General features: G+C 43.9%; 1 long non-coding RNA gene across 2 annotated transcripts; it reads left to right on the top strand.

Moving 5' to 3' along the window:
• The first annotated feature begins 1377 nt into the window (after positions 1–1377).
• Positions 1378–6507, top strand: LOC140686286 (uncharacterized). 2 transcript variants are annotated; one of them, XR_012059997.1, is made up of 4 exons: positions 1378–1562; positions 2419–2636; positions 4048–4150; positions 6325–6507. It is a non-coding gene; the product is annotated as an uncharacterized lncRNA (long non-coding RNA). The 2 variants fall into 2 exon arrangements; XR_012059998.1 differs by lacking the exon at positions 6325–6507 and adding an exon at positions 4956–5094.
• The last annotated feature ends 1977 nt before the right edge of the window (positions 6508–8484 follow it).

Raw genomic sequence — 8484 nt, 5'->3', positions numbered from 1 at the left:
GCTGCAATATATTGTGCTTTCACATGCTGGATGCCTTGAGAGAGAGAGAGATGGGAGCCCACAGGTACCACCCCCAGTACACTGACACGCGGCACGCTGTGCACACTGCCACCCTAAGTTACTGACTCCATGTTTTTACAGAAGTGCTTTTACTTCTTTTTTTATAAGAAAGCCCAGTCTTGAGTGATTTAGAAAGTGGTCTGTGAATAAGCCTTTTGAGATACTGTGAACGTTGGCAAAGACTGCTTTTTGCTTTTACTTAGACCACTTTACAGCTTCTAAATATCCAAGGCGTTTAGTGGCAAGTCACTTCTTCATATTGGAAGTGTCACCTGTCCACAGATGACCTTTCGTTCTTCTATCTTGAGGTTCATCATAACAAGAAACATCTTTCAGGTTCCTTTTAGACATGGCATTGATTCATTTACCTCCGACTCTGCAGCTGCAAGCAAGGGACAGGTGAGTCCTGGAATGTGACGTTCTTCTTGCCAGCTGAGAGATACGGGCCCCTTCTCACCCTGCCCGGAGGGTTCATACACAGCTCTCTCTCAACAGAAGTCTGATCCACCACAACTGTTCCCTCAGGTACTGGACCAAGGTTCCATTTTTCTGCATGTGACCCAGAGAGCATGCAGTGCTATCTGGCCATCACAGGTCCTGGAGCTGCAGAGAATGGCAAAGTCCTTGATGTATCACATAGCTTCAAGGACGTGGAGTTCCTTTTCACATGTCCCAAGCCAGCTTCTGTACATTTGTGCCCTTGCATGAATGCAGGTACATTTCTTTTATTCCAGGTACTTTCACTTTCATAGCAAGTGGGTGGCATCTAACTCTGCCGATCTTCAGTGATTATGACAAAAAGTACTTCCTCACAATAGCTGCCACTTTTCCCCAGAGTCCCACTTACCTTGAAGCTCTAAATGGGCAATAGATTTTATGACACTCCCCTCTTCTGATAGCCCTAAACTGAATTAACTGAGGTCTCTTGGTAGCAAAGGGCACTGAGAGTCTCACTGATGACCAAGGGTGTCTCATTCTATTCTAGCATGAAGATCCTATGGAACCAGACACATTGGTAATGACATCAGGGCATTGGGAACAAAGACTGGATTGTACACAATAAATTAAAAGAAACTATAACCTTGGGAACTTACACAAGGGGGGGGGAAACATTTCAGCTGGCATAGGAATATAAACCAGTAAGCTATCATTCCAAAGGGGACAGAGATCCTTCAAATTATGCAGAACCAGTTTCCAATGTAGTTTCCCTAGTAGGATGAAAGCAATTATAGACAACAATTGTCAGGAAGTTCTAGAATTCTCTACTCTTCTGGTTTGGGAGCAGAAGTTACTCCTTTGAACGGAGGTTCTCGGACACTTCAAACATGAAGGAGAAGCCTCAAAGGGGATTCTCAGGAATGGGTGAAATTCTTAAGTTCAGGTTGTCATGCATTAATTTTGTCTCAGCACCCTGTTCAAATGGATTACAAAAGACTGAAATTTCAAGCTCCCCCAAAAATGCACTTGTACATATGGATCAAGTTGATGAGTTAATCATACAGGTAAGGTGAATATTGTAAATTTTATATTAATACAGTTTACAAACAGTGTTCTATAAATAACATTCATGCTAAGTAAGCATCAGTATAATAAGAAAAACCCTCAATGGTTTTCAGTTCCAGGGTAGTTTCTTTGTGAGGAGCTCAGTCCAAGGTCGCAGTACCAGGAAGGTCAAAATCAATGTAGGTGAATCTAGATGGATTCCAACTACCCACACTTATCTCTAAGCACTGAATCAACTGGAAAAAACAAAAAAACTTATGTATGGAAGTAAATTATACTAAAGTGGTAATTCTTGAATACAGGTTGGTAGAGCAGTATAATATAATGAGGGCAGAGGACATACGAGAATTGGCCAAGGGGACTTCTTCCAAAAGAGACACGTATTTCAGAATGTTCTGGTATAGTTTTCAGGTAGTTGTAACAGAAACAACTCAAAGCAACCTCAGAAATAAAAACAGATGAAGATAAAGAAAGAGACAGAAAGATATAGACGGTACAAGTACAGATATAATCTCTTGTGCCTGGGAAGGGATTTCTCGCTATTCACAAATCAGAGGAAAGTCTGAGGGACCAGCGACTGGATACTGCAACTCTGGGCTCTACACAGGCAGAAAAGAGAGGCACTGATAAGGTGTACAGATCCTGGGGCCAGAGTAGCTGGTCCTGTTACTTGCTAACTGTGACCTCGGGCAGTGACCTCACCTTCCAGTGCCCAGTTTCCTCACCTTTAAAATGAAGATGAGTAACAAGAGTTACCTCAAGGGCTATTAAGAGAACTAACTGTATGCCCGACATGGAATTGTCATATTATTAACAGCATCTCTGCTTCTCACTTCTGCTTTGTTTTTGCTGCAGGTTGACCTTGTTCTCTCCTGCAGACATGGCTTCTCCATGTGGCAGATTCCTGAGGAGCTCCAGTTCAGAATTTCCAAAAGGGAAATGGCGTCTTTCACTCACAGTTAATATGTAGGTCCAAGAGGGCACGGATTGGCTCTGCTTGAGTCATGTGCTCACCTCTTGAGCCAATCACGGCCACGAGAAGGATGGGATGTGGACTAGGTCACGTGACACAGGTAGGGAGAGACTATGATTAGAAGGAAAGCAATGGCAAAGCTTCCTGGACACACAAAGCAATAGCTACCCCACATCTTTGAAGGTCCCTTCAGGGACATGCACTCCTCCCCACCCCTAAGTGAGAATGACCACTGTGTGGCCAATTACCCAATGCAATGGGCTATTTACCGGATGCTTACAGCATCACTGGGAAGGAAATAGTCACACTTAACTCATGCAAAAGCCAAAGCATGAAGAGTTTAAAAACCGTATGAGTTTCTATTTAACGGCCCACCTTCCCTATAGAATTTCAGATCTACAGTAGCAGGGATTTTTGTTTTGCACACCTCTGAATCTGCAGCGGCTAGGACAGAGACTCAGATTTAGTTCACACTCAGAAATCCACTGCAGAGTCAATGAATGGCCAGATGCAGCTGCCCAGGGTCCCAGAGCTGGTGAGGGGTGGAGGCACTGGAGTGGCACCTGCAGTCCTCAGTCCCTGGGTCCAGGCCTTTAACCATGATTCAACGTTGGACTGCTCAGGGGAACTGAGATTGATAAATGATTCCGTTTGTTTTCTATGGAAAGTCATTGTTAGCAGACACACCTCCCCAGGACGGTGGTGCCCTGAGAACCTCAACAAGCCACTGTCCTCTCCGCACAGTACAAGGCCGTCTCTGAATGAAGATCATCCCAGTGAAGAGACAGGACACAGAACAGAGAGGCTGAGATGGGGAGGTTGGGGGTGGTGTATCACGGTGGGAAGGGTTCTTAGAAAAGACTGGTAAATTCTTCAACACAGAGAGGAGTCTGCTGAGAGGTCAGGAGTGGGGAGGGAGGACAGGAGGGGGAAGGACCCTGAAAAGCTGGAAGGAAGGGTGAAGGTGGGAAGCGGGGAAAGGCAGGTACCCCCAGCTCAGCGGTCACTCCTCACACAGCCGGGGCCCCAGCACCTCCCTCTCCGCCTGTAACAGTGCTGAAAGGACTGCATGATCTTGTTGGGCGGCACATTTTGAGGGCAGTTTAGCTGGAAGGAGGCATCTGTTTTATGCCAAGTAACACATTCTCTTGGCTTAGAGGAGTCGTTAGTGTCAGGGTGCCTCGGGGGAGGGGTGCGTGCATCTCCCTGGCAGCTTCTCTGTGGTGGGTTAAGGGTCCTGGGAGGAGGGTGCAGAGACGCGGGCAGATGGTAAGGTAGAAAGCAGGTGGACTGTCCCCCAGAGAACCACCCTAACCTTTCTCACCCATGCAAGAAATATGAACCCTGGAGTCACAACCAAAGTTGTGATGAAGTCGAGCTGGGTTTAAATGAACAGATATATACATTTCCCCTTAATCAGAGGAAAAATGTATATATCTCTCATTATATACAGTGAGAATGTATATATTCTTTTTTTTTAGTTATCAATCTCTACTTTGTTTTATTCACAGAGCCAAAAAAGAAATACTGCCTTTTCTGCACAGTTATTCAGCTTAGAATGGATTAGTCCAAGGGGCGGGAGATCGTATGCCAAAGGGAAGAACTACAGAAGAGGTAAAATTCAAATGATAACTGACTTAGGGCATTTCACAGGGCTGAATCGTTAGCACGTCATTCCTGAATGGTTGACCGTTACCTCTGTATTACTGTGTCCGTGTACACACACACGCACGCTATGTCTACCTGTTCTCCCGCATACACACGTGTTCTCTCTGTATATACACATATGCGTGTGTATTAGAATGTACATACCTATTTTCATTATGGATAATGAAAATGTATATATAGTCCTCCTACATGAGGTTTCTAATAATAAATAATACATCCCTCATTTATAAACACTGTATCATACTACATAATAGTTCATGATACACTTAATATTTATTATTTATTAAATCAGTGTATCTGTGCATTTATTCTATTATCTAAACACTGTATCTAGACACACAAACACACACGCACACAGATTCATCTCTGGACTCTCTCTGAGTCACTCCCAGGAGACCTTTCTGCCGCTCCTTGAACATTCCAGATGTGTTCTTCCTTCTGCTTTGTGCTGGAGGTTCCCTCTACTTGGAGTCCTTCTTCCCGAGGTCGATCCACGGCTTGTTGCCTTAATTGATGGTGATCTCGATTCTCAGGTCTCCTCAAGAAGATTCCCTTTCTGCTCCATCTAAAATACCTGTGGCCTTCATCCCCCTCACTACGGCTCTCCACTGTCAGACTCTTCTTTCCTTTTCTTTATGGCAGCCGTCACCACCTGACATCTTACTACCAAATGTCATTAGCTCCAAAACATCATCAAATGGGAGGCACCATTAATTTACATACCACTAATAAACATTTTTAAAATCCACAGGCAGTAAAATGATGGCTTTTCCTCTCTCTGTGGGAGTCACGAAGTACATAAGACTCCATTATACCAGCCTCACATTGCCTGTAAATTGTTCATCTGTATTGGAGGATTTGGCAATTTCTCCTGCATTCAGTTGCACTGTTTGGCTTACGACAGGCATCCTCTACTTGTGGACGTGTTCTTTCCTTAGTTTCCGTAAAGCCTGACTGTTGTCTTGCAAGAAAAGATGGAATTGCATCCATTTCTCCAACAACAAATGTTTGCTTCTCTCATACCAAACTTGTGCCCTGCCACCATGCCTTTGGGTCTATAAAATAATTTTCAGTTTCAAAGCCAGATCATAGTGTAGTCTTTCTAAAGATGTTTTAAGAGATAATTACATTTGACATGCAGAGCATTGGCAGACACTTACTGATAACTCGTAACTCAACTGAACAGTTGACAGGATAGTAGTTTTGGCCAAGTTGGTGCACATGTAGGCTGTGAGGGCTGCATCGTGACTGCCGCCTGCCTGACAACAGTTATATGATGTCATCTATGGTAAAGTACATTCCAGTTTCAGAGATGCTATAAAATGTGAAGATATCTTAGAATAAACAAATACAATAAACACTTATTGCTTATCTGTTGCTCTTTCCTCCACGTGGGAAAGGCAATGACTTGGATTTTCCCTGTAGTTTATATCTGCATCCTGAGCATCTTAATTTACCTAGGCCAGAGGCTGGCGCATAGTAGGTGCTCAATTAAAGCTTGTCTGATGAATGAAGAATGAGTCAGTGAATGAGCATGGGAATCCAAGGAAATTTCAATGCATGCCAGATACTTGGAGGAAGTGCCATCAGAAGGTTGAGGAGTCTCTCTTGAAACAAAAGCCAATCTGACATATAAACTCCAGCTGCATTTGTGAAGGAAAAGGGGAGAAACCATAGTAGAGCTGCTGAAAGCATCACGCCTCGGAGGGAGCGTGCTGAAGGTGAGGGTACCTGGGGTAAACCAAGGGCACATCCAGGATACATCACCGGGTTCTTGCGGCTGAAGATGGCCCTGAATGGGAATGATGCTACTTGTTCTCTCCTTACTCTTAAACCCACTGACATGCCAGGAAAGACAAAAAGGACCCCTGCACCGTCAGGCTCCCCGTGAAGAGACTCTGCCTAGCAAAGATGAGGGTCTATCCTTGGTGACCGCTAACGCCTGCAGCAAACACAGCACAGCAACTCCTTGGATGAGAGCTGAAGTTTCCTGGGAACCTTCCTCCAGCGTCAGCAACCTTCATTTTCTTCTCCGGGTTTCTAGGTCTCTGAATTTGTCAACTCAATTCTATTGTAACCCCAAACTGTCATAAACTTAAACTCTACCTTTCTTTTTCTAGCTGGACCACAACCGTTTCACCAGAATTCACACCTGTCTCTGGAAGGATCCATTTTGAAGTCCAATATGGGATAAAGATACATTCCTTTCCAGCTCTGAGGCTTCAACAGGTGGACAAGAAAGAAATCCACCAGACATAGGAAAAGGATACCAACATCAAATTAAAAGAACAAATCTATCAGAACACATGTCTTCCTATGAGCCACTGTTACAGCCAGACACAGGACACAATTTTGGAAGATGTCGGTACACGTTCCAACTAAGGGTTGAGCTTGTTGAAACTTCCGGTTTCAAAGGTATCTAAGTCACATCCTCCTGTGAGTTATTTATCAGCCTCTTGCGTTAAAATTGCAGCTAGACTCAAACAGGAGAAAACTTCACAGTAATACTGACAAATAATACAACTAGGGAATTTAATGCCAAGATACAGGAAGAACTGGGTTTATTATAAGACAGATGGAACTAGTTTGAGAAAAACTGGTGCAGGCTGTACTGGATGGTATAGCTTAGCTTTGCTTTAGAAAGTTAAGTCTTCTCGAACACGATATCAGACTCTCAGACATCCCATAAAATATGGCCCCTGACTCAGAGATGGAAGAACTCAACCGGCTAGACAGGAGCGGGGCTAGATTTTCTCGGGGCTGGAACTTATATAATGTTCGGAGCCTCTTTGGGTAAAATAACACAAAGCCAGATACAAACGGGATTTTGTTTAGAATGAGAAAATAAATCACAAGTTACAAAACTTAAAAACCAAGACATACAATAAACATCACAAAAATCCAAACTTGGCATGCTATGCTAACAATTAATGGCCTAATGTGATTCTGTAGTACTTGTCTATATTTTCTTTGATCACCTTTCCAAATAATGACAGTTGGAAGTTCCTTTTAGCTTCCTGGGGACATTTGGGAATTTCATGTAAACTGTTAGGTTTATTGTGAATTTGGAAAATCTATGTGTTTTTACCCCCACATTGTAAGATTTAGAACTACCATAGACCAAGCTTTGGTTCTAAACGTTAAAATCTTCAGGTTCTAGGTGACATGTCGAGGTATGAAGTGATCTCTGGCACTGAGCCCCACTGTCTGAATCAAGGGCAGGCTGGCCCAGGGGCCAACAGAAGTTTCCTTAGAAGCCACTCTGACACCTGGACCCTAGCAGTGACTTAACTCACAGAGAGGCACCCAACACATAAATACATGCTGTGAAGTTAAAATTAAATGAACTCCGTTTAGAACTATATTCAGTATCTCATAGGAACCTATAATGACAAAGAACATGAAAAAGAATGTATGTATGTATATGTATGAATGAAACATGCTGTCCACCAAGAACTGACACACCACAATTGACTATACTTCAATTAAAAAAAAAAAAAAAACTCCCTTTAGCCAGACCTCCAGAGCCCTGTGGCCACGCCTTGTCACCCTACATGAGGTGACGTATGATGGAAAAGTCAAGAGTGGAAAGAGATACTGAGTCTTAGCTACTGTCATCAAAATATCATACTCGTGTGGATTTTATAAAAACATGTGAGAATGGGAAACATTCTTCCAGGGTGGCAGGAAGGGCCCCCACAAGTGAGGGCCTGGGAGCGTAAGCTCCCTAAGGTAAATGTGTCTCTGCTGCTGGAGACCTGGACAGCCTTTCTGCAGCCCCGGGTCAGGAGGCCAGTGAGGCAGGAAGAAGGTTGATCCGTCCACCACCAACATTCCAACCCCCCAGCTCAACAGACAACAAGGAAAACTGGCTTCTACGTAGGGGTCAAGGTCAACAGTCAGAAGGAGAAAATACAGTGAGGCGAAAATATAAAAACAAGAGACAAGAAACGATATGCGTAATTAAAGAGGGGCGTATAAAAAGCAGAAAGAAGAAAAAAAGACACAACCAAGAAGACCAAATTAAAATCTATCTGCTCAACCACACCCTTCCATTTTCAGCTGAGGCCCTGAGCAGGAAACGCAGGAAAGCACGGATGGGTCTAGTGATCAGCGTGTGAGGGGATTTAATCACGACCAGGTCACCCACAGGTATCAAGGAAGCAGGCAAGTCAAAGAAGCATGTCTCGTCTCTGAAGCCGCCCAAGTGGCCTTTTCTGTTCCAAGGCTGAGGACAGGCTCGATGTCTCTGATTTGGTATTTCTCACTCCCATTCACTG

The sequence above is a fragment of the Vicugna pacos genome, chromosome 16 (genome assembly GCF_048564905.1).
Source record: "Vicugna pacos chromosome 16, VicPac4, whole genome shotgun sequence".
NCBI lineage: Eukaryota > Metazoa > Chordata > Mammalia > Artiodactyla > Camelidae > Vicugna > Vicugna pacos.
The sequence above is the reverse complement of the archived record's forward strand: the minus strand, read 5'-3'. Positions and strand labels throughout refer to the sequence as shown.